Here is a 22,176-nt window from a genome sequence, read left to right on the forward strand (position 1 = left end):
TCCAGGGCCTGAATGTCAAAGCAGGTCAAATGTCAAAATGTCAAAGCAGGGTTAAAGCAGGACCATGAACACTGGGGGTTACGACTGTGGAGGACTGATTGACTAAAGCCAGGTCCAGACCCCAGCAGAGACAGCTGCCCTAGAAATTTTATTGAGATTGTTGTTTCTGCTGGTACAGCTGATTGCACAGGCTTTCAATGTTACACCCAAAGCTAAGCTTCCCACAAGCCCAGCTGCTTTGCAGAACAGAAGGTGTTTTCAGAGGTTACAGTAGAAAACCCAGGAAAGACTACTCAGGCCCTTGAAAGCTCTCAGAAGACCTCAAAGACCCCAGACCACATGTGGAAAACAACTGGCATAAACAATTCCAAAATCAGATGAGCACAGAAGTTACACGAGGGTGCTACTGGGCACCCAGCCCAAACACAGGTGGGATGGAAGAATCAGAAGAGCTGCCTGGAGAAGCACAGACAGCAGAAGGAAAGAAAGGTGTCTGGGGATGTAGAAGAGATGGGGGCCACATGCCCACTCAAGGCACAGCACCGCAGAGCTAAGCCTGGGTAAGAAAGCAGTGCTGCTGAAGCCAGAAGAACCCAGGGTCTAGGCAAGCCGGCAGGCCCCGGGACACAGAGCCTGGGCCTCAGACTGCCAGGGAAGGCTCAGAGACAGACAGGGCACACTAAGGGACTAAAACAGGATATTAAGGGAAAACCAACACCCACCAGAAAACAAAGGGACTTTTAGAATGCGAACTCATTATTTGGTCTGTGGAAGACAATATTTACTATTTACATAGTAGTACCAGTGCAAACGTAATTGCTGATATTCATCTGAATAGTCCTTTAACCACCCTGGGCGAATAAGAGGAAAGACTTCGAGGGGCATGGGAGCTAAGCCTCCACCTGTAATGGAGAGTAAAAGCTGTCCACGCTGCACAATGTCTCTGTGCACCGTGGAGGCAGTGTTCCCTGCGGCGGCTCCATGCCGTCCCCTTCCCTCTGGCGTCAGTCTCCTGGCTGAGGACAGGTGGAGCCGGGAGCCGCTGAGCTGTCGTCAAGGCCTGCAGCGTCACTCAACCTTCTCAACTGTGTGCATGCGTTATGTGAACAAAACTGACCAGGTAAAGATAAAGACAGCGGTATTGATTTATTTAGACCAGATGACGTACAACAGAGACACATGGACAGTAACTTCCTAAGGAATAAAAATACGCTAAATAAAAGTATACAGCAGAAAAATCAAGGAACCGGAAAAGGTCATAATATAAATAATTTACACCACAGAGCTTCAAAGATGCCATTTTATCATATAACATTTTTCTGAAAAAAAAGTGAAATATGAATCCATTACATATAAATAATATGCATAATTATTATAAATTCCATTTTATAATATTCACTGATTTGATTATAATAGTAGTATACAAATTCACAGAAAACTTGAAAACCAAGTAAAATAAATATTACTGATAATCCTAACCTTCAAAGAGCCACTATTATTTACTTTGTAAGCATCAATATTCTTGTTTCTTAACACAATGTTGATACTATACTGTATATATATTTCAGACTTTCACTTGATATGTCTTCATTATTTATTCATGCCATCAAAAATACTTGCAAAATCCAAGGCCATGATATCCCACCAGACAGATGCATCAAGTAACCAATCCCCTGACTACGGAACAAGAGATTGTAAATTGATTATTATCAATGTACGTATGAGGAGTTTGCAAGTTAAATCTGTAGTGAATATTTTGATAATTCAACCATAATCCCCTAACTTGAAATACAGTTCATTTTTATAAGTAAAGCAAACAGTAGTTTAAAAACCAATTACAGCACTAAGTCATGGGATGTGTTTGCCATTTGTCTGAAGTAATTCCATCTCAAACATGCAAAGTGCCAAACACAAGTCAAGAGACCAAGGTCCAGCCTTGACCCCAGTGACAACTTTGCTGTATGGCTCTGGGCATCCCTCCAGGACGTCATTTCCTCACCTGTGAAGTGAAGAGGCTAAATTCTCTGATTCCTAAGGTTCCCCAGGGCTCTGACTTCTCTGCTAGTTGGGCATCGGTTAAACCTGCATTTGAACACAACTGAGTTTTAGTTATCTAGGAATGAGTATGCTTGTCTCAGCATTTCTGTTACTTCAATCACAATTTTTTCTGCTCCCCTCCTGCCATTTTCTGTAACACAGAAAAAAAGTTTTAAGGGTATTCAAGTCCTACATTAAACATAAAAGCAAGATAAGGGCTCTGAGAACAAGAAGAAAGGATGAAGGCAGAAAAGGACAAAATGCAGACTAAAGGACTGAACAGGTTAAGGAAGCGGCAGCCTTTACTCCTCGAGCACAGTCTCACCCCGCAGCCTTTTCTCTCCGGGACGTGTCTGGTGTGGAAGAACAGCGGGCATCTTCACAGCAACTCACCTGACGTGACTGCTAAGTGCTCCAAAAGGTGCTTGCTATTCTTTCAAAATCAGATCTGTGACTGGAATGCATTTGGTTGAGGGGAAGAACCACTGGCGGCACAGTTTAATATTATGTTGTCTTTCAGGCAGCTCAGGGATGTTTTACAGAAGGTTAAAGACAAGTCAAAGGAGGTGGGAAGCAAGCAGATGGCAGACAGATGTCGTGAAGGGGGAAGAGAACAGACTGAACACTGACTCCTCCCTCCCCTCCTGGCCCAGTGGCAAGCAGCCAATGGCAGCTCCTGTGTGCGCCTCTCTCTGCAGAGGTGGGGACAGAGCGCACCCAGCTTTGGGGGAAGAAGATGAGTGACCCACACAAAGCAGAACACACTATCTGAGGGCATGAACAAAGGACCTTTCTTTTTTGGGCCCTCAAGGACCTTGTCATTGGAGCCATGGACCAAGGCTGCTTCGAGTACAGAGGCAACCACACAGGGGAAAACCTTCCTCAATGACGACAAATACGTATCAGGGAATATAAAAAAAAGAATTATGAAAGAAAGAAAAAGAATAGGATAAGCTAAGGTTCAGTACTCCATGCCAAACACTGCTGAGAATATCCACTTAACTCTACATCAATGGTAATATAAACCTTACCCTTGTTTCAGCAATGGTAACATACACATGGGCAATTTCCTATGCACCTACCGAGCGCTGGAGTCTGTATCTTCAGCATACCTATGAAGAGGCACCAACTTTATTTTACTGAGGAGGACAGAGCTCAGACCACAAGACAAGCTCACAGCTGGCAGGGGCTGAGCCACAACTCAAATCCGGTCTGTCAAGCCGTGAACCTTTCTGAAACACAACAGCTGGCCCACAGGCTCTCGACCTCTCACTCAGGAGAACTTCCCATTCTCTCAGCTGAAAAGATGTTCAATTCAGCTCTCCTTCCCTCTCCTTAACCTCTCATTTCCTCCTCTTCCTGCCTTTTGGACTCTTGGTTCCAAAGAAAGATTGTATCAGAGGGAAACAAAGCATCTGATGTCATTTACTGACCATGCATCTCAGGCCAGTTGTTTAACCTATGGTCTTCAGTTTCCCTGTCTATAAAATGGGAAAAATAACCACATCATCAAGTTATGAAGAGTAAATAGTGAGCTACATATAAAATTCTTAACATACACACCATGAGGGTATATCTTATGAGCTGGATGGAACTGGAGGAATCAATGTGAACACATGATATGAGTTTACATTACTTAATGTGTACACACACACACACACACACACACACACACACACACACACACCCCTCTCGTTTATGAAGGCCTAGAACATTGACAATGACTGCTTTCCACTCCGTCGACCTCCCCATCTGCACTGAGGGCCCTGAGGGCCCAGGCCCCGTCATCAGCAAGGACTCTGGCATCTGAGCTGCAGGTCCTCGGCTGCCAGACCTAACCATCATCCTGGGCACCCTCACAACTGTTCAAACTCCAAAGCCCCAACAACTGCACTGTCGGAGTCTCTGAGGAGCTGCTCCCACTGCCCCTCCAGGTCCTCATCTCATTTTCCAAGCACGTCTTGTATCGAATCACTGACCCTTCTACCACTGCACTTAACCTTCAGGCCTTGAGGTCCTATAAAAGGTCAGACCGCACGTATTTTAAGATTTACAGGCCACGGTTTCCATCACAGCTTCTGAACTGTGCTTCCAGAGCAAAGCAGCCACAACCAGCTTCTAAGTCAAACACGGTGGCTGTGTTCCAGAAGGTTTATTTATGGACACTTGAAACCTGATTACATACAATTTTCACATCATAAAATATTACTCTTTTTCTAGTTTTTTTCCCAACCATTTGAAAATGTAAATGCCATTCTTAGTTTGCAGGCTACACATAAGTGCTGGCCCAGTTTAACCCATGGGTCAGTTTGCTGACACGTATCAGGACCACTCTCTTCCCAAATCAAACAGGCCCCACGAATAATGCTTCCTTCTCATGCTCTCCTGTTCCTCTCAGCTCCTCACCCTAATCTTCTGCCTAACACCTCTTGAGGACTCCCAACCTTGGATAGTCCAGTCATCTCCTGGCAGGCTCCCACAGCTCAGCAGGGGTCCCTGCACCCAGTTCCCTCAGCAGCCCCCATGAGCATCTGGTGGAAAGCAGCCTCTGGTGAAACACCTCTCTGTGAACATCTCTGCCTGGCACCCCAGAGAGCAGATTTCTGGCAGCTTCCATCAAGGAAGCACCACAGCAACTTCTCTGCTGTCTGCCTGCTTTCTTTAGGCTTATGGTCCTTTCCTCTGTCTTCCAAGCAGCCCCGTCAGGCTGAGTGCTCACTGTCCCTCCTCCTTCCACTTTTAAGGAACCCTGTGATTACACTGGGCCCATCAGAATAATACAGGATACTCCCCCCATCTTTAAGTCAGCTAATCGGCAACCTTAATTCCCCTTGGCCATACAGGATGACATTGTGACAGGGCCCAGGAACTAACACACGAACATCTTGGGGAAGGAGGCAATACCTGTCTGCCATACCACCCAAACTCTATAGTAGAACGCTGCTCCATGGGGAATTAAATCTGGATACTTGGGGACTGAATCCATTACCACCTCTCCTATTACTCACCCAAGATACAGGAAAAGAAACAAGAGATCACAGTATAATCAGTGGCAAGAGATCTGCTCATGTTCCTTGACAGAACTTGGAATTCACTTAAGTATAAGGCATGGTCATGTGAAGACAATCTAAAGGCCCCTGAAACAATAACAACTATACCACACACTAACTGCAAGAGGACTTTAAAGGTGACCCTGAAATTCAACTTGATGTACTAACTGTAAACACTACAACAAATAAAACCATTAACACTTTGCTTTGGTTATTCTTAAGCCATGTTATCATTTTTTTTCTTATAAAAGACAATGTATGCCCAGCCCTAAACCTTGAGCAGTATCACAAAAAAATTTTAGCATTCCTAATATAGTATACCATTGGGAGAAACTGCACTCAAGCTTAAAACCACTTAGGGCACCAATCTGCTTCATTCCTGACCTTGCTTTTAGGACAGTGGGAAGGGAAGCCACTACACAGATTCTGAGTGCTGACAGAAAGTGAAGGCAGCATGAGTAAGACCCCATATGTGAGAGTCGGCACCTTTTCCCAGTTGCTGGTACTTTTCAGGATATTTGCAGCAGATTCAAAACTGTCCAAACTTGAATGCAGTATGACCCAGGCTGGCCTCAAGAGGGAGCACACTTTTAACAACACACTAAAAACACACTGCCCTGCAGGTGGTGCTCTGTGTGTTGTCACTAAAAATGAATGGAAAGATGCGTGAGCAAAAGGGATATTAAGACAATTAGGAGCAGGACTTCATTTTAATAACATTCTGCACAACAGAGTGATTAATGGATATAAAAGGAAGCAACCAGACACTGGACTTTATAAATAAGCTTTGGACTAAGTGAGAAAAAGGCCCAGAATCAAACATATTTATGAAGGTCTAAACTCCTGGCCTTTACCTGAACACTGACTATGAACCTCACTCTCAACTATACTGTTTTAAGAATCAAATAAAATGTACATATTCAAATTTAATAAAATTCATTTTCTCTAACACCATAGACAGCCAAAAGAACTAATGCTACAGATAACTGAAAGATAGTTCTTTAAAGAGTGAAATAAATTGATGAAAGTCTTCCTACAGTGTGACAGTTCCACAATCTTAGAAAATATCCAGTATAAGTCAACATTTCTTTATGGTCCCAAATCATTACCAAAAACATCAGTGACAACAGTATGTTAGGAACACCTCAGGGACTAACGCATGCAGGACACACGCTCCACAGTTTAGAATTCTGTCTTTCCCTTTCGCTGTAGGAATTTCTTGTTTTTTGTTGACCAGATGACTCAAATTTGCTATTTCACACATGACCATGTGACCTGATGTGGCTCCAGGACAACCGCTCTCCTGGCTCCCTGGCTCCTCCAAGGCTCTCTCTCCTTTCACCTCTGATTCCACCCACACAACACTGATGTGAGACTGCTCCCACGCCTGGCCTTTCATTTAAATGGACACTACGCTATGTGAGGTCCCATAATCTCTGAATAGCGTATGACTCCTGTTACTGTTTAGCTGCTAAGTCATGTCCGACTCTTTGGGACCCCATGACTGTAGCCCACCAGACTCCTCTGTCCATGGAATTTCCCAGGCAAGAATACTAGACTGGGCTGCCATTTCCTACTCCAGGGGATCTTCCCAACCCAGGGATTGAACCCATGTCTCTTGCACTGGCAGGCGGATTCTTTACCACTGAGCCACCGCGTGAGGTCCCATAATCTTTGAAATGTAGTATGTCACTCCTAAAACATTATTATCTTTATCATTAGTGCAACTGTCATTAGCTGAGCACTTACTGTATATTAAGTTTTGGCATTTTTATGTACATTAACTCAAAACTCTGTGTAACAGTATTACTTACAAGGAAAAGGGTTACCTAACTTGCTTAGGAGAAGGCTTTGAGTTCAAGGTCTATTCTTGTATCAAGTCCTTTGTCCTTGAAGACTGCAGATCATTTCACAGGAAAGAAAACAAGACTCAGGACAAGGAAGTAACTCTGAGTCTCAATTCCTGCATCTATAAAAATGAGACTAGTGATACTCACCAGACAAGATCCTCTTTGACAAGGCTGTTGGAAAGATTAAATAAATAGTTACATGAGTGAAAATGTTAAAGCATCAAAATATTAGCATCTCCTATCGCACAGCTCCCAGATAGGGTTTCCAGGTGGCTCAGCGGTAAAGAAACTGCCTGCAAGGCAGGAGACCAGGTTCAATCCCTGGGTCAGGAATATCCCCTGAAGAAGGAAATGGCAACCCACTCCAGTATTTTTGCCTGGAGAATCCCATGGACAGAGGAGCCTGATGGGCTACAGTCCAAGGGATTGCAAAGAGTCAGACACGACTTGAGTGCACACGCAGAGCTCGGGGGAGCATCAGCCACACACCTGTGAGACTTCCTAAGGCAGCACAGGAAATGGTGTCTGTGAAAACAGGGCATTCGGGCATGCGTCCGTGTCAAGTGTGGACCACACACATATAAAATGTACCATGGAGGCACGATAAAACCAGGTGTTATTAAAATAAAGTGACAACTGAATAATTCCTTAACAAGAAGAAAGCCTGCAGAAAGCTTTTTTGCCATCAACAGTGAGGTAACTGAGCTAGTTTAGGACCATGCTGACTTCCCTCCCTTTCCTTCAGAACCAAACCAATTTCAGGAACAGTTACAATATAGATATTTGTATCAATTACTATAGAAAAGCCTAAATTTTCTTCTTCCATTTCTAATTTCTGCGGTTCAAAAAAGAATAAAGGTTCAAAATCACTCTACTTGCAGGAAAAGTCAAGTCCCTTAAACCATTAAAATGGTTTAGCAGTATTTAAAGTAATTCTTTTACAATGTATTATTTTACAATATATGTTCAATCACTACAGACCACTGCCAGGCTTTTTCTTAAAAGTAAAATTGTAGTAACTACCTTCACGTATTCCAAAACTTGCTCTTATATTTGAGTATTGAGATGACTGACTCTGAATTTAAAAATCTACTCTAGTCATCAAGAGACTACAATGCAAACAGGAGACTAATGAATGGGATAAAATACACCCGCCTTCTAAACACTGTCTGACTAAGAAAGGTTCACTTGTGTGGGGGTTTTTTTGGTGTTTTTTTTTTTGAGCTATGGCATTTCTAAATATTCCTAAGGCACTTAAGATCCAGTATTTTAAAGACAGATTACAAAAATACAATGATTTGTTATCAGAGTAAGATCTCTGAACTATTAACCCAGGAGCAGCAACAGAGGAGCGTACTGACACCCACTGACACATGGGGCTCCCTCACAACAGCTACACCACTCGGCACTTGACCACATATGTGTACAAACAACCTGACGGCTGAGCCGAGACCCTACCACAGTCCTGGTTACCTGGCAGAGCATGCAGGTCAGAGAAGATTCAAGTGATCACAATTTCCAAACTTCTATCACCAAATAAATATATGTCTTATTTGACAGCAGGATTTATAAAGCTGAGCTTTTCTAGCTGGTGTTCTCATTAATACAGAAATCTCTGAGAATTAACTAAAGGAGACACCATCCCAATGACTGCATTCCCAATGATCTATTTGCTTTTTATCCTTATCTTCTAGTCTTTCTACAGTGAATTCTTACAGCTATTATATGTGGCAGGGGTCCATGGATGAACAAAAATAAATGACCTTTTATTACCATGTTCAATAACCCTGTTCAGTAAGCCATGCTTACTACACCACCACGGATGACGCACAGCACTTCCTGGCCCAGTTAGGAGTAACCTGGTAGGACAGCTGCACCACATCAGCAGCTGACACGCACTGTACACCGCCACTCTGCACTCAGAGCACCCCTGGTCTGAAGGAATCAAGGGGCACTCACTGTTTAGCTGGTACCCACCATCGCTCACTTGTTAATCCATACAATTCTGACCTTCATTAGTCTTACCATTACTTGCTATTCAGTAGGATTCTGACTGACATGTCTAAGATGCATGAATGTTACTTTTGTTTATACATAAACTCTGAAAGGACTCACACCACACTGTTAAAAAGCCATCATTATTACCCAAGCAACCCATGAGGAACAGATGTGGATGGCAAGAGGTTTGCTGAAGGAGGAATTTGTTTAACTTCATTTATTTCAGTACTTTAAATCTTATCTCTGAACACACAATATTACAGTAAAAAAGTTAATGACCTCATAAAATATATTGTGTTGTTGGCCATGACACTTCCTTCCAGACAACACCCAGATATCTTATTCCATTCCCTGAAAAGGTTTCCTAAGTTAGATATACTACTATAAGCCACAGTCCCAGAGATGACTTTCCAGATATCAAGAATCATTTCTGAGCACAGAACTTGTAAACACAGGCAGAGTTGGCCTCGCCCAGAGCAGACAATTAGTCCCAGGAGCTGCTGCCATTCATCACTGCCATCCCCCCTCTTCCTATTAGGCTGTCAACAGCTCCCAGCATCCTCACATGGTCCCCTCCTTCTCTCCATTCACTCACCCATCAGCAGCCTCAAAAGGTATCCATCTGATTCTCTACCAAGAAACAGCCATTTTAGCTTTCAAATTTTATTTTTCTCTAGAAAGATCTTCCAGTTTTTATTTCTCTTCCTTCAAACAGTTGCCTCAATGGATGTGTGTAACAGTAAAGAATGGGAAACAATCTAAATGTCCATCAGTAGGGAATATGGTTAAATAAATGACTATATAATCTATATATGTAGTGATATACAGCTGATCCTTTGAGGCTGCAAAAAAATTTTAAAGAATGAAGAAATTCTTTATCTACTGTTATGGAATATCACAGAAACACTGAGTGAAAAATGCAAGTGAAACTATTTGCAATATATTATACCTCACCATAACTTGAAAGAAAAATATTTATTCAAATATACTTGTAAACAAACGAACTGCTTCTTCTGTATCATTCCAAAGATAAGTGACTACCTCTCAGTGGGGAAAATGGGAGGTGGAGGAGGAGTAACTTTCAGTCTATAAACTTTTTATAACACTTATACCTTGACCCATGTGACTATATGTTTTTAAAATCAAGTAACTATTATAAACTTGCTTAAAACTTTTATCTTCAGAGAAGTATTTATGATTATTTTAATCCTTTATAAAGTTGAGAGCTGGAAGACTGACAAACTGATTAGTCTGAGAATCGATAACACTTTTATTAAATACTTTTTTTTACAAACTTATATAAACACTTTTATTAAACTCCAATGCCATCACCGAGATAGCCTACATTCTCAGCTTCTACCAGAAAGGATTATATTTTTATATAACAAAGCAAAAACATATTACTTAATAAAATACTTACATTAATATAGTACTTACAGTAATGTAATACTTAAACTGTAATACAAGATGCAAAGGCAGTATGTTGTTGTTTAGTCGCTTAGTCGTTTACGACTATTTGTGACTCCATGGACTGTAGCCCACCAGGCTCCTCTGTCCATGGACTTCTCCAGGCAAGAATACCAGTGGGTTGCCATTTCCTTCTCCAAAAGGCAATATAGAGAAATATAAAATTTTAACCTCTGCATGGTAACCATTAACCATGAGAAAATCAAGGTTAGACATGTGCATGTAAAAAAAAATCTTATAAGTAGTTTTACAAATAAATTACTTATCATAATTACCTAGAAATGAGTCTGAAAATTTAACTCATTTGATAGCCTACAACAAGGAAATCCGGTTTTGTTACATACACAAAATTAAAAATTCCATTAAACTACTGTGTCATCCACCAACTAAAATAAAAAACTACTTAAATTACCATTAATGGGGCAGGTGACCAGAGATCATTTTCATCCACACACATCTCCTAAGTGTCTACAACACATTGCTTTCTAACATTTTATAATCCAATTACAACTGTTAGAGTACTCAAAATTCAGAGTAGAAGGTTCTCATCAAGAGCTTAACAACTATATGAATGAGAAAAGACCTCGCTAGCAGACAGGGAAGAGGAGCCCGAGGGAAATATAGCCCATCAGCTAGCCTTTCTGCACAGGGACCTCCTTGAAAAGCAGACATGGGAAAGGGAATAAATCCTGAACGAAAATGTGTAAGAAACCAAAAGCCTGAATAAAACAAGAAACAAATGTGCGAAGGAGTGCTGGGGTCAGGTAAGGCACTTTTGAAACGCAAAGGTGAAGAACAGGGACCGTATCCCAGAGCTGATCAAGAGCCACTCCGTGGAGGTGCAGAACTCTGCAAGAACACAGAACTGGAAGACAGGCTTCGGATTCAAACTCCAGATCTTCCACCTATTAGCAACTTCTTCAGGTTCATGAAGTCTCAAATTCTTTCCCTGTAAAGTGGCACAATAGTACCTAAGACAAAAAGCTATCATGAGGACCAAACAAGACAAAGCATGCCAGCACAGTGACTGTCAGAAGAAACAGTAAATTTGGAGCTCTGCTTTGTTCCCATGCAGGGAAAAAAATGATCAGGGCTGCACAGTTAATTTGACAGCAGTATGCATGATGGATGGCACAAACTTAAGAGATTATGGTTGTCCCCTGTTAAGGACAGCTGAAGCAAAGGGATTAGAACTGTTTCACCGCTGCAAATATGCAAGACAGGAGAATCAGGAACAATATGCAATAAAATGACAAATCATTTCTAAAAAAAGGAAAGCGAGGAATCAAAGATGTCCTTTGAGTCCAGATGACTAAGAAAATGTGATGATTAATATAAACAAGTAAATGGAGAAAAAAAGAATTAAATTTGCAAACAAAACACTTCAGTTCTGAATGTATTTGATTCAAGAAACAAAATGACAGCCACTTAAAAGTTTTTCAAGAAAACCAAGTTAAAGGCAAGTCTGAAGCTTTGGAAAGAAAATGAAGCTATGCAGAACTCGGGCCTCACAAAGAAGGAAAGAACAGCGGGAACAAGGGGCCTGTGGTGGCCAAAAGGGAAAAAACAGCTCCCAAAGGGAGATGAGGAGGCCCTCTCAGGTGACCTGTACCTCAGGGAGGTGAGAAAACAAAGGTCACAGGGCCCAGGAATCCGAGATGCTGGCCAGGAGAAGAGGGAAGACAAGGGCCTCAGGGTACTTCACGGCCCACAATTCTCAGATGCTCACTGCACTTGAGATTACACACTCAACTGACTCATGCTAATGTGGTCATTACGGGTTTACAAGAGCCTGCAGGTTACCACATAGTGTTAATTATTTCATCTCAACCCCCAGACATATTTTTTTTCAGTATCTCTAAGCTCAGAGAACTGTAACTTTCACATTCTTATTTCCCTTGATCTCCATCCACATAGCTGACTCCCCTCTGTCTACGCTGAGGGCCAACTCTCAGATTTTCTCCCCTCTAATTCCGGCTTCAAGATCTTGCATCTGAACTAGCTTCTCCTTAGAAACAAAGTTGTCAGGGAACAGGTCCTTTCAGCAAGTCCAGAGTTGTTTTATACTTAGCTTTTAAATCCCATCTAGATTTTAAACTCTGGTGATGCTGATGCTACTGCTACCATTCATAGGATGTAAAAGTTTATTGATTTCTGGCTACTCATGAATGCATTCCCCTCACAGAAACAATTTTTTAGGCTAAACTGGAAAACTTTTTATTCCTACCCACCAGTCATAAGAACTCTCTTACTAATTTCTGAGAATATGCACACACAGTATTGGACTCCCCATCCTACAATGGCTGGGAGTACCAGCGTATCCTAAAGACGTCTTGCTGGTGCTGCATTGTTGTTTATATCCCACAACTATAAACCCATTTACATCCAGCATGAGTCGTCCAAGAGACAAGCGATGGCAGATTAGCCACTTAAATGTGCACATAATTACATCCTTTAACAACTGCCAGGAATAAAAGCTCAAATATTTTCCTATACATGGGTTTCTTCTCAAATACATATATATTACAACTGATCACACTTTAACTTCAGTATTTGCCATATTTCTTTAAACCACAGTTTTCACATGTGCTGGAAAACCAAAACAGATTAATAACCATAACATTATGACATAGATGCTATTAAATTGCTGGTCACGATGCAGTTTTAGAAGACCAAAATAAATATGGAAATCAATCTTTTTAGGGCCCTCTTTGTATTCTTTCCATCATATTAGTTTACAAAGAGTGTAACTGGGTTCATAAAAAATGCTAAACGAAATGAGACTAGTCTTTAAGGAACAGAATAAAAGTATCTGTAAGAGCTACAATTTACTATGATGCCCAAATGAGCATGGTATCTAGTGGAGTAACCAAAGACTAAAGTAACACAATTCCCATCTTCCCGGTTAATGGCATCACTCCAAGGTATTCAATATTTTAATAACACACCATCAGAAACCCCATCTAAAAAGATATCACTAGAGATTCACACTAATTATCCTTTAGATTATTTTTCAATGCACACAATTATATTCATGTCTCTACTCTTAAGGAACATTTCCAAGCCAAAAAGGAGGAGGAAACTCAGACATCAGTGATTTTGTAAGGTAATTTTCACTAATGGGGGGCAGCACGGCAGAGCAAACCACAGGCTCTTGGCAGCATGTGTGGAGCAAGAAGCATGCCCAAGTCTAATTTAGCCACTACCAGTAAAAAGGTAACAGGGTTTTGAGCAGTTGGCTTTGAGAGCCTCTCTTTAAAAATCCATAGACTGAACAGCATGCCACCTAGGTTGTGAGAAATACAGGAAAGAGTGCTTCTATTATCAGCCACGATAATTAAAAATGCCACGGATGTTTCTGATTCCTTCTGAACATAGTTCCCCAAATAATAAAATGCTACACAGCTGGGCCTAAGATCGCAAGCTACATATGCTGAGAATCAAGTGGTTCCTTGTGATTCCCAAAGTTGTCCTCCCTGGAAGGCAATATGAACATGCTACACATTTCCAATAAGCACAGGGCAGTGATTAAATCACCAAAGCCTCCAGCGTCTGCACACACAACTATAAAACTTAACAGCAACTTCCTAGCTTTCTATCTTACTGAATGGTAAGCAGCTAGGGTCACCCTTCCACTTAAGAGCTTACCTCTTAAACGGGCCTGAAACACGAACCTGTGGGCCGCCGGCCTTCTATCCTATCTCCTCCTTTTATACACAGTCCAGTTCTCCTTTGAGGGACAGAATTTGCTTTCAACTGGCCCTATGGAATTTAAGTTTACTCTGAAAAGTACACTTAAAAAAACCAAAAAATAAACTATTTCAGTAACCTGCTTTGTGAAGTCATCCAAGCCTCCTGCAAGCTGCCATTAAGTTCTATGTAAACATATTACTCAATTTTTTAATATGTAAGTATCCTCAACTGGCCTCAGACACTCTAGAAGTTTTATTATGTTTCAAAGTATCACTTTGTAGACTTTAGTAAAAGCTAAGTAAAAGCTAAGATTATAGAAATAATAATGTTCAGCAATTAAATTTACATATACAGCTCTGTAATTTATTGAAAGAATGAGGTATGTAAAAAAAAAAAAAGGAGAAATAATTGTGATATTGTTGACCAATAAAAACTATGTGCTATGTATGATCCCATTTTGGTTTTTGTTTTTGTTTGCTTGAAGTACAGTCGATTTACAGTAAGTTTAATATGCAAAGAAAAATCCTTAAAAGCTAAACACCACACTTTAAGACTGGTTACACCCTGGGTATTAAGGGAGGGAGGAGAAATGGGTGGGAGTGAGGGGGGTGAGGGGAGGGAGGAAACTTCTGTACCTGTACGGTTAGGCTGCTAAATTTTTTTCTTCAAAGAGCATGTAATACTTCAGTAATAAAGGTAAATTAAAAACTAGGAGGAAAAAAAACTATTGGCACAAACTATACCTCCTCCATACCCAAATGATTCTAATAAGTAACATAAAAAACACAGTTAGGCTCTCTAAATGTTAAAGACGACAGATGAAAGCACAGTATTGGGGTGGGGGATAGCCGTGGACTCGTACAATCCTCCCCGCCTTGCTGCTCCATTCCAGGGCCATTTCGACGCCGGCGCTGTAAACCCCCTAGGGACCAGCCCGCACTTCACAGGAGTAATCGCCCAACCCCAAAACCGAAAGTGGGAACAGGCGGCGCCGCTTCAGCCCCAACACCCCTCCCCTCCGGCCCCAGCGGGCAGGTCCGCCTCCTCCAAGACAATAACAAAGTCAGGGGGGCGGGGAAGTGCCCAGCGGCGGGCGCGACCCCGGCCCCCGCGACCCTCCCCACTCCTTAGACCCCGGGCCCCCTCGACGCCCTTCGGCAGCCCGGCCACGACGCCTGTCCCCCGCGACCCTTCCGACTCCTTAGACCCCGGGGCCCCAGTCTCCCTCCACCCCCCTGGTCCCCCCGACCTCTTCAGCCGCCGGGCCCCGACCCCCGGCCTCCGACCCCAGCTCCCGCGACCCTCCCGATTGCTTAGACTCCCGGCCCCCTTGACGCCCCTCGGCAGCCCGGCCCCGAGCCCCGGCCCCCACGACCCTTCCGACTCCTCAGACCCCCGGCCTCCAGTCTCCCTCCACCCGCCGGCTCCCTCGACCACCTCAGTGGCTCGGACCCGACCCCCGGCCCCCGACCCCGGCCCTCACGACCCTTCCGATTCCTTGGACCCCCGGCCCTCAGGCCCCCTCGACCTCAGCGGCCTGGCCCAGAACCCCGACCCAGACCCCCGATCCCCCTTCTCGACTCCCCAGCCCTGACCCACCCAACCCCCAACCTCCCTCACGCCCCTCAGCCTCCGGGCCCGCGACCACCCTCCGGGACTCACCCCTGCAGCCTCCATCTCCCCTTCCGGCCCCTCGGACTCGACCCTTGGGCCCCGCCCCCGCCCTCAGCCCTCGACGGAGGCCTTACCTGTGGCGACGCGGTCGGTGGGCCCGCCGCAGCCGGTGCTGGTGAGGCGCTGGGTCTCGGTTGGCTCCTCAGCAGCCAGCGCCGCCGCCAAAACAACACGTCCGCCGCAGGAGCAGCCGCCGCCGCCGCCGCCACCGCCGCCGGGGGGAGGGGCGGGGCCGGGACGCAGGTGGGGGAAGCCCGAGAGCCGCGGCCTCGGAGCCGGCGGCGACCGGGCATGCGCGGACGGCGGCGGGCGCGAGTACGCCGGTGTCAACAAGGCCCGGGGACGCTCCATCCGGCTCCGCCCCTCGGGTCGCCCCGCCCCCAGGCCAAAACCACGCGAGGTCTCGAGGGTCCCGGGACGCGGCGTCAGAGAGAGGGAGCCTGCCAGAGCGGTTTCTGTGTTGCCACTGGTCCCTAGCCCTCCTTGGCGGGTCCCAGAGCCGAGACCCGAGCGCTAGCTGAAGCTGCTCCGCGGTGCCCGCCGCTGTGTGGGTGCCTGTACGTCAGTCAGGGCGGGCGGTGCCGGGAGCGGAGGCGGGACCGAGGGCTGCCCGGCGGAAGGGCTCTGTCCCAGCTGCGGGCCTTGCGAACGTGCGGACAGTGTCCGCGGGCCTCCTCCGCTGTGCGCCTTCCCTGCTGTAGGTCTCCGGGTGAGCAGCTAGTTGGGGCTCCCGGGATGCCGCCCTGACCGTGTACGGAAGCGTTTAAGTCAGATACTGTTGGCGGAGAACCTGCGAGAACGAGGAGCGAGAGCGCAAGCGAGCAGAGCAGTTGCTGTCCCGTTTGCTATATTTGCAGCGGACGGAGCATGAATGCAGGCCCAGCGGCCACCCTCCTGGGTCTCTTGCAGGATCGCTCCATCTGCGGCGCCCGGCCCCAGGTCCCAGCTGTGACGGGCCCACGTAGCAGTCTCGCAGGGTTCCCTTTCTGCCATACCAAGCAGGAATTTCAGCACCCGAAAATCTCCTCCCATGGGCTAGATAACTAAAAATGGTCAGGTTAGGAAAACTGCTGAAATCATGAAACACCTGCCAGAGCATTTTCTCTGATTTTTCTATTTCTTTCTGTGTTTACTTTCTGCAGTCTACTATAGGAATTTCTCAGAGTAATTGACCTTTTTTTTTTTTTTTCTCTTATTTCGCAACTGCTTGAAAGCTGACCACAGGTCGTTTGTAACAAGACTGCTAGTAAGTGAGGATTAACAAACAGGACCCAGTGCTGTTCTTGTGGGTGAGGTGTTCGACAGCAGACAGCAGATCGGGGGGAGAGCGCAAGGTCTTCCCAGGGTTCTCCATCTTCAGACCATGTCTGAGTATGCCTCCAGTTAGCACTTTTCGTGATTTCCCTCTGGTGAGTGTGCGTTCCTACTGCTGTGTGATCCCCAAAGTCTGGGCCCAGGCCCACTTCGTTCTCTGCTGCTCTTCAGCGCCCAGTGCAGGGTCTCCTGCAAGATTGGTGCTCTGCGTTTGTTGAATGGCTAATGGAATTTTAAACTATCCCATCATCTGAAATTATTTAGAAATTTATTTGGACTTTACTAATCTAGATTCCCACAAGACAGTTTATTCCTAAAGTTCTTGGCTTGTAGTTGCAGCAGGTCTGGCCCTGGAAACAAGAAAGTAACACTTGCTCCCTTGCCTTCATAAATTAATTCTTCACACCAGGTTGCTTCAGTTTTAACTTTAAGCACAAAATAACCAGAGTGAATACACTGCGAATACAGAACCCTGGGTAGGCAGGAGCCTTGTGATATCAAAAAATTTCTAATTGCACACATGAGGCCGTTGACTGGGGGGAGCACCACATGAGCATTGTGAGTTAAGTTTTATTCGAGGAAATGAGAGCTATAGCCCAGGAGACAGCATTTCATTTAGCTCTGAAGAACTACTCCAAAGTGGTAGGGGTGGAGGTCCGTGTTGCATGTAATTTTAGTGAAGGTGGGGTACATAGGCATTTTGGCAGACTTGCTGCTAATCACAAGGAGCAGATGTCATCACTGATGCTTTTAGTACTTTTCTAGCTATGGGGAGATACAGGAATTGGGCTTATAAAATCTTCTGAAAATATCTGTCTGAAGACCAGTTCTATGGGTTCTTCCCAGAGCACAAGTTTCCTCATTCTTGATCTCCACCCTGAACTCCTTTCAGGGGATGTTGAAGGTCAGCAGCTGCAAGGGCTCATGATTTAATCTTTGTAGAAGTAGATAGATGGCAAGTGCCAATTTGTACTTGGCAAAGCATTCAACAAATGCTTATTAAACGAAATCAAATTCAGAATACAAACTACTGTAACCATTCTAGAAGTTCACATTTCCCAAAGTCATGACAAGAGTTGTTGCCTGTTTTCTTCAGCCTGGGAATTGGAGGTCTTTGTGGGTTGCCCAGATTAACCTTAAATCACCTAGTCATTTGCAAACACCTCTGTTGCATAACGGGCCTTGGTTATGATTTATAATGAGTGCCAAGTCTGGTCTGAGGCCTGGAAGAATTTCCTTCTATCTTTGATTTGACCTGCAATATCTGGGGGAAATCCAGAAGTAAATCCTACTAAATATGGAACTGTTTTGTTCTGCAATTTTATTTCCTTGTACTATTTTCAGTACAGTTACAAGTCCATTGCCTTCTCCCCACCCCCCACAAAAAAAACAATAAAAATAAATACTTCCTCTCTAATAAAAGAGAATTAGTTTAACTGTACTTATTTTACTCTGAAAAACAAGGGCAACACAGTGGCATTTCCATACTGATTTAGTTCGTTGGGAAGATGGCAATATTTTCTAGAGCAGAACTAAATTTAAATGTGAAGAAAGCATCTAACCCTACATTCCTGAGAAATGATATCTATATAATTTACAAATTGAGGAACTATAACACATCTTCAGAGCTGACAGAGGTGAAAGGGGAACTTTGAACTTGGTGACAGTCTTTACAGCCATCGGCACTTACTACAAGGCATCTCCTTGGTGTTATGTCCCACCATAGTCACTAAAGACTACTTAACTCCACATCCTAAGAAACATCATAGTCAAAATTAGGGATTTCTCTATGACAATCTAGGTGGCTATCCTCTAATAAAAAAGTGAAATAGACTTTGTTTAAATTAGTGGTTCTCAAACTGTGGTCTGGGCCCAGAGACATCAAATCTTAAGGGCACTTCCCAGAAGTGCAAATTCAAGGGGCCCCACCCCAAGCTAAGAAGTCATCTGGGCGATTCTGGTCAATGCTGAAAGCTTGAAAATACACTTTTTCAGTACTTTTTCCCCCCTAAGTTACATATAATTTGTAGATATGAAACTGGGTGGAAATAGACTTGCTTTGGTGAAAACTCTCCATTCCTGGTATTCCCAATGTTTGTAAATCACATGGCTAAGGAAATTGTACCTACTGTTCATGGACCTTCCCAAGGGTTTCTTCCTTCATGAGGCTTTCTCAGTCATTTGAGCCATGATCTGATGTTTTGTTGCTCTTGTTCACATTCAAAGATGCTATTCGTGACTGAGGGTGTGAAAGGAAAGACTTCTCCCACAATCCTTTCCAGACAGGAAAGTCACCCGGAATTGTGCACCACTGCTGCTTCTGGGGGCCCCAACCTTTAGTGACTGTTTTTTATTTTTCATTTTTCCCTCTGAACTACCCACGCAGAATGCCAAGCTGATCTTCAGACTCCATTAGTTTCCCAGCATTTCAAAGCTAGTCTGTATTTTCTGAAACTTCTTACTGTTTTGTTTTAAAAAAAAAAACAAAAACTGACAAAGTTTATGTAAAGTTACTTTATGATCGTGTTAAAAAAAAAAAAAAAAAAAAAACCTGGAACAGTAAGGAATTTAATTCTTTTGAGACCAAACAACAAATGTAAAAACACATACCTTGCTCTGTCCACCCCCCTGCCTACACCGGAAGTATTTATAGCAAAATACTTAAAAAGCAGAAAAGTTGCTTTTAGCTTCTCAAATTCAATAACCATTGAAATCCAAGTAATAAAGGAATTGTATGTGCAATTAAAAAGAAAATACCTTCCCAAAGTCACTTCCAACATTTCTGCTCTATTTAATATTAAGAATGAAACCTGTTGGTGCAGACTATCCAAATAGAAATGAATTTTAATTAGAAATTTAATCTCTTATATTAAGCCACAACATGTGTTTGTGCTACATTGCTTTTATATGTAGATGCCTTTCATTCTATCTGACAATACATAAAAATACCAAAGACATTTAAATGATTGTTTTAGGCCTCCTTGCTCACATTTTCAGGAATTTACTTGAAAATAACTTATCTGATAATGGACTACTGATTCCTACATCAACACTTTTTCTCTTTTCCGTTGGTTTGGAAGTCTTTATGCTCAAAGAAAGCTATGCAGCTAGCCCCTTGACCACCCAAACTGAGAAGTCTTCGGATTACTTATCTTGTTGCATATGCCTACCTCTCTAATTGTATACTATGTAATATTAAATTGGCCAGATGGTTTTAAAGTGATGTATCCATTTTATTAATAAGTAAATTGATAGATTCAGTGAAAATAAGAATAAGAAAAAAAGGACAATTGAAAGCCAAGTTAAGGAGCAAATTTCATTTCTAAAATCACTTAAGATATTGCTGTATTTATGCTCATATGTTTTTATGTCATGGATCTAAGATGTTGATGAATAAAATAGTTTATTACCATAAACACTTAAATAGATGAAATAACTATTTTGAAGTGATGACATAAATTGCTTTATCTTAAACAATTGATAATTATTTAATGACTGTATAGTTATCTTTGCCTCCTTTTTCACTTTCCTTGGAACCTGTCTTCCTCCACATATCAGATTTTGGCCCCTCTCTAATAGATTAAATTACAGAAGTTAGAATCATTTCCTTATGACAAATACTTACATTTTATCTTAGTTTCAAAATTTGCAAAACAGGCTGCTTTCTGGAACTCAAGTATCATTATGTGGTTAATAAGTTTAGGGAAGAAATTGCCATAATAAGCTAACTTTATATTGTAGGTTTATATATTTTAAGTTACTAACATAATATAGTGAAGATATTTTTGTTGACAAAAATAACACTTTAGATACTCTATTTCCATGAAAACTTTCAGCTCTTTTTCCTCTCCTTCTTTCTCCAAGGAGACAAGTTTTCACCATCTTTTCTACTGTGGGCAGTCAGGCACTAATAAATAGAAACAGGAAGTTATTCCATTTTTAGAGCTCATTAAACGTTAAGAGAAGAGAAATCTAACCCTCATCCTTTTTTTGTTAAACTTTTTATTTTGCACTGAAGTATAGCCAATTATGGCTTCCCTGGTGCCTCAGACAGTAAAGAATCTCCCTGGCTAACACTTCATGCTTCCAATGCAGGGGGCACTGGTTCAATCCCTGGTCAGGAAACTAAGATCCCAGAAGCTGTACAGCCAAGAAAAGTTAAAAACAACATCAGTCAAGAGCCGCATAATAACATTAAAAAAAAAATCCAAAATTGAGAGAATTTTGCACTGCAAAGATAATGAGAATGGTTATTTTAGGACTAAGGGTAACATAGAGTAACACTGAAATATTAACATGTTGTTCATGGTGTGCTTCTGAAGAACAGAGATTATCTCATCTGAACGTAGGGTACAAAGGGGTAAGGGGACTAAGTCTGGCTGCAGCTGGATTTGGTTCATTAGATTCTCGCAGTCACAAAGAGCCAAGTTCATTTTCTTTATGTGCCATTGACCCCAGAGCCTCCCATCAGAGCTAAAAAGTCTACTGTGTGTCACTGTTGCTTTGAGAGTTTATTATCATCCGAGAGTTTGCCTCAGTGAGTCACAGTATAAAACAAAGTGTGTGTGTGTGTGTGTGTGTGTGTGTGTGTGTGTGTTTTTGAGCCTTGGCATCTGAATTCTGAAAAGAAAAGGATAAATTCCCTGGTCAATAAGCCTATCTTTACTGACCAAAACTGAACCATAGCAATGAGTAGTCTAGGCACTGAAGTGGTAACTAGTATTTATAGATTCTTCCTGCTCTAAATAGGTTGATAATCTTGAACACAGTAATTAGGAGGAATTGACTAGAACCAACTGGCCTTTGAACAGAGTGTTTTTAAAAATCTCATTAGATGGAATAGTTTGCTAAAAATAATACTGAAAATATGGGTTATGTCAACAAATCCATTATTAGGGCAGAACAGAGAATTTAAGTGAAAAATCCTAAAACAAAGCCTGGGCCTAAATAATCATCAAGCACCTATTCCATTTAGCAAAAATGCTAGATAAATCAGAACATGATTTAAATTCTATGCTTTTTCAAGGAGATACTTACAGAGTTTGGTCCACCCCAAACACTCTGGACGAGTATTCAGTGTAGCCCAATCTGGA

At 42.9% G+C, this 22,176-nt stretch overlaps 1 protein-coding gene across 4 annotated transcripts in view; it reads right to left on the reverse strand.

The window, feature by feature from the left end:
* Positions 1-16,078, reverse strand: part of PCMTD1 (protein-L-isoaspartate (D-aspartate) O-methyltransferase domain containing 1) — a 47,605-nt gene extending 31,527 nt beyond the window's left edge. Inside the window, exon 1 of one of the 4 annotated variants that reach the window (XM_043484479.1) lies at positions 15,844-16,078. The gene's annotated coding sequence lies outside the window, so the exon portion shown is untranslated. Of the gene's footprint in view, positions 1-1,999; positions 2,083-15,843 lie in introns of those variants that run through there. The other 3 variants (XM_043484478.1, XM_043484480.1, XM_043484477.1) reach the window with 3 other exon arrangements.
* Positions 16,079-22,176: the final 6,098 nt, after the last annotated feature.

Source organism: Cervus canadensis, chromosome 12 (assembly GCF_019320065.1).
Source record: "Cervus canadensis isolate Bull #8, Minnesota chromosome 12, ASM1932006v1, whole genome shotgun sequence".
NCBI lineage: Eukaryota > Metazoa > Chordata > Mammalia > Artiodactyla > Cervidae > Cervus > Cervus canadensis.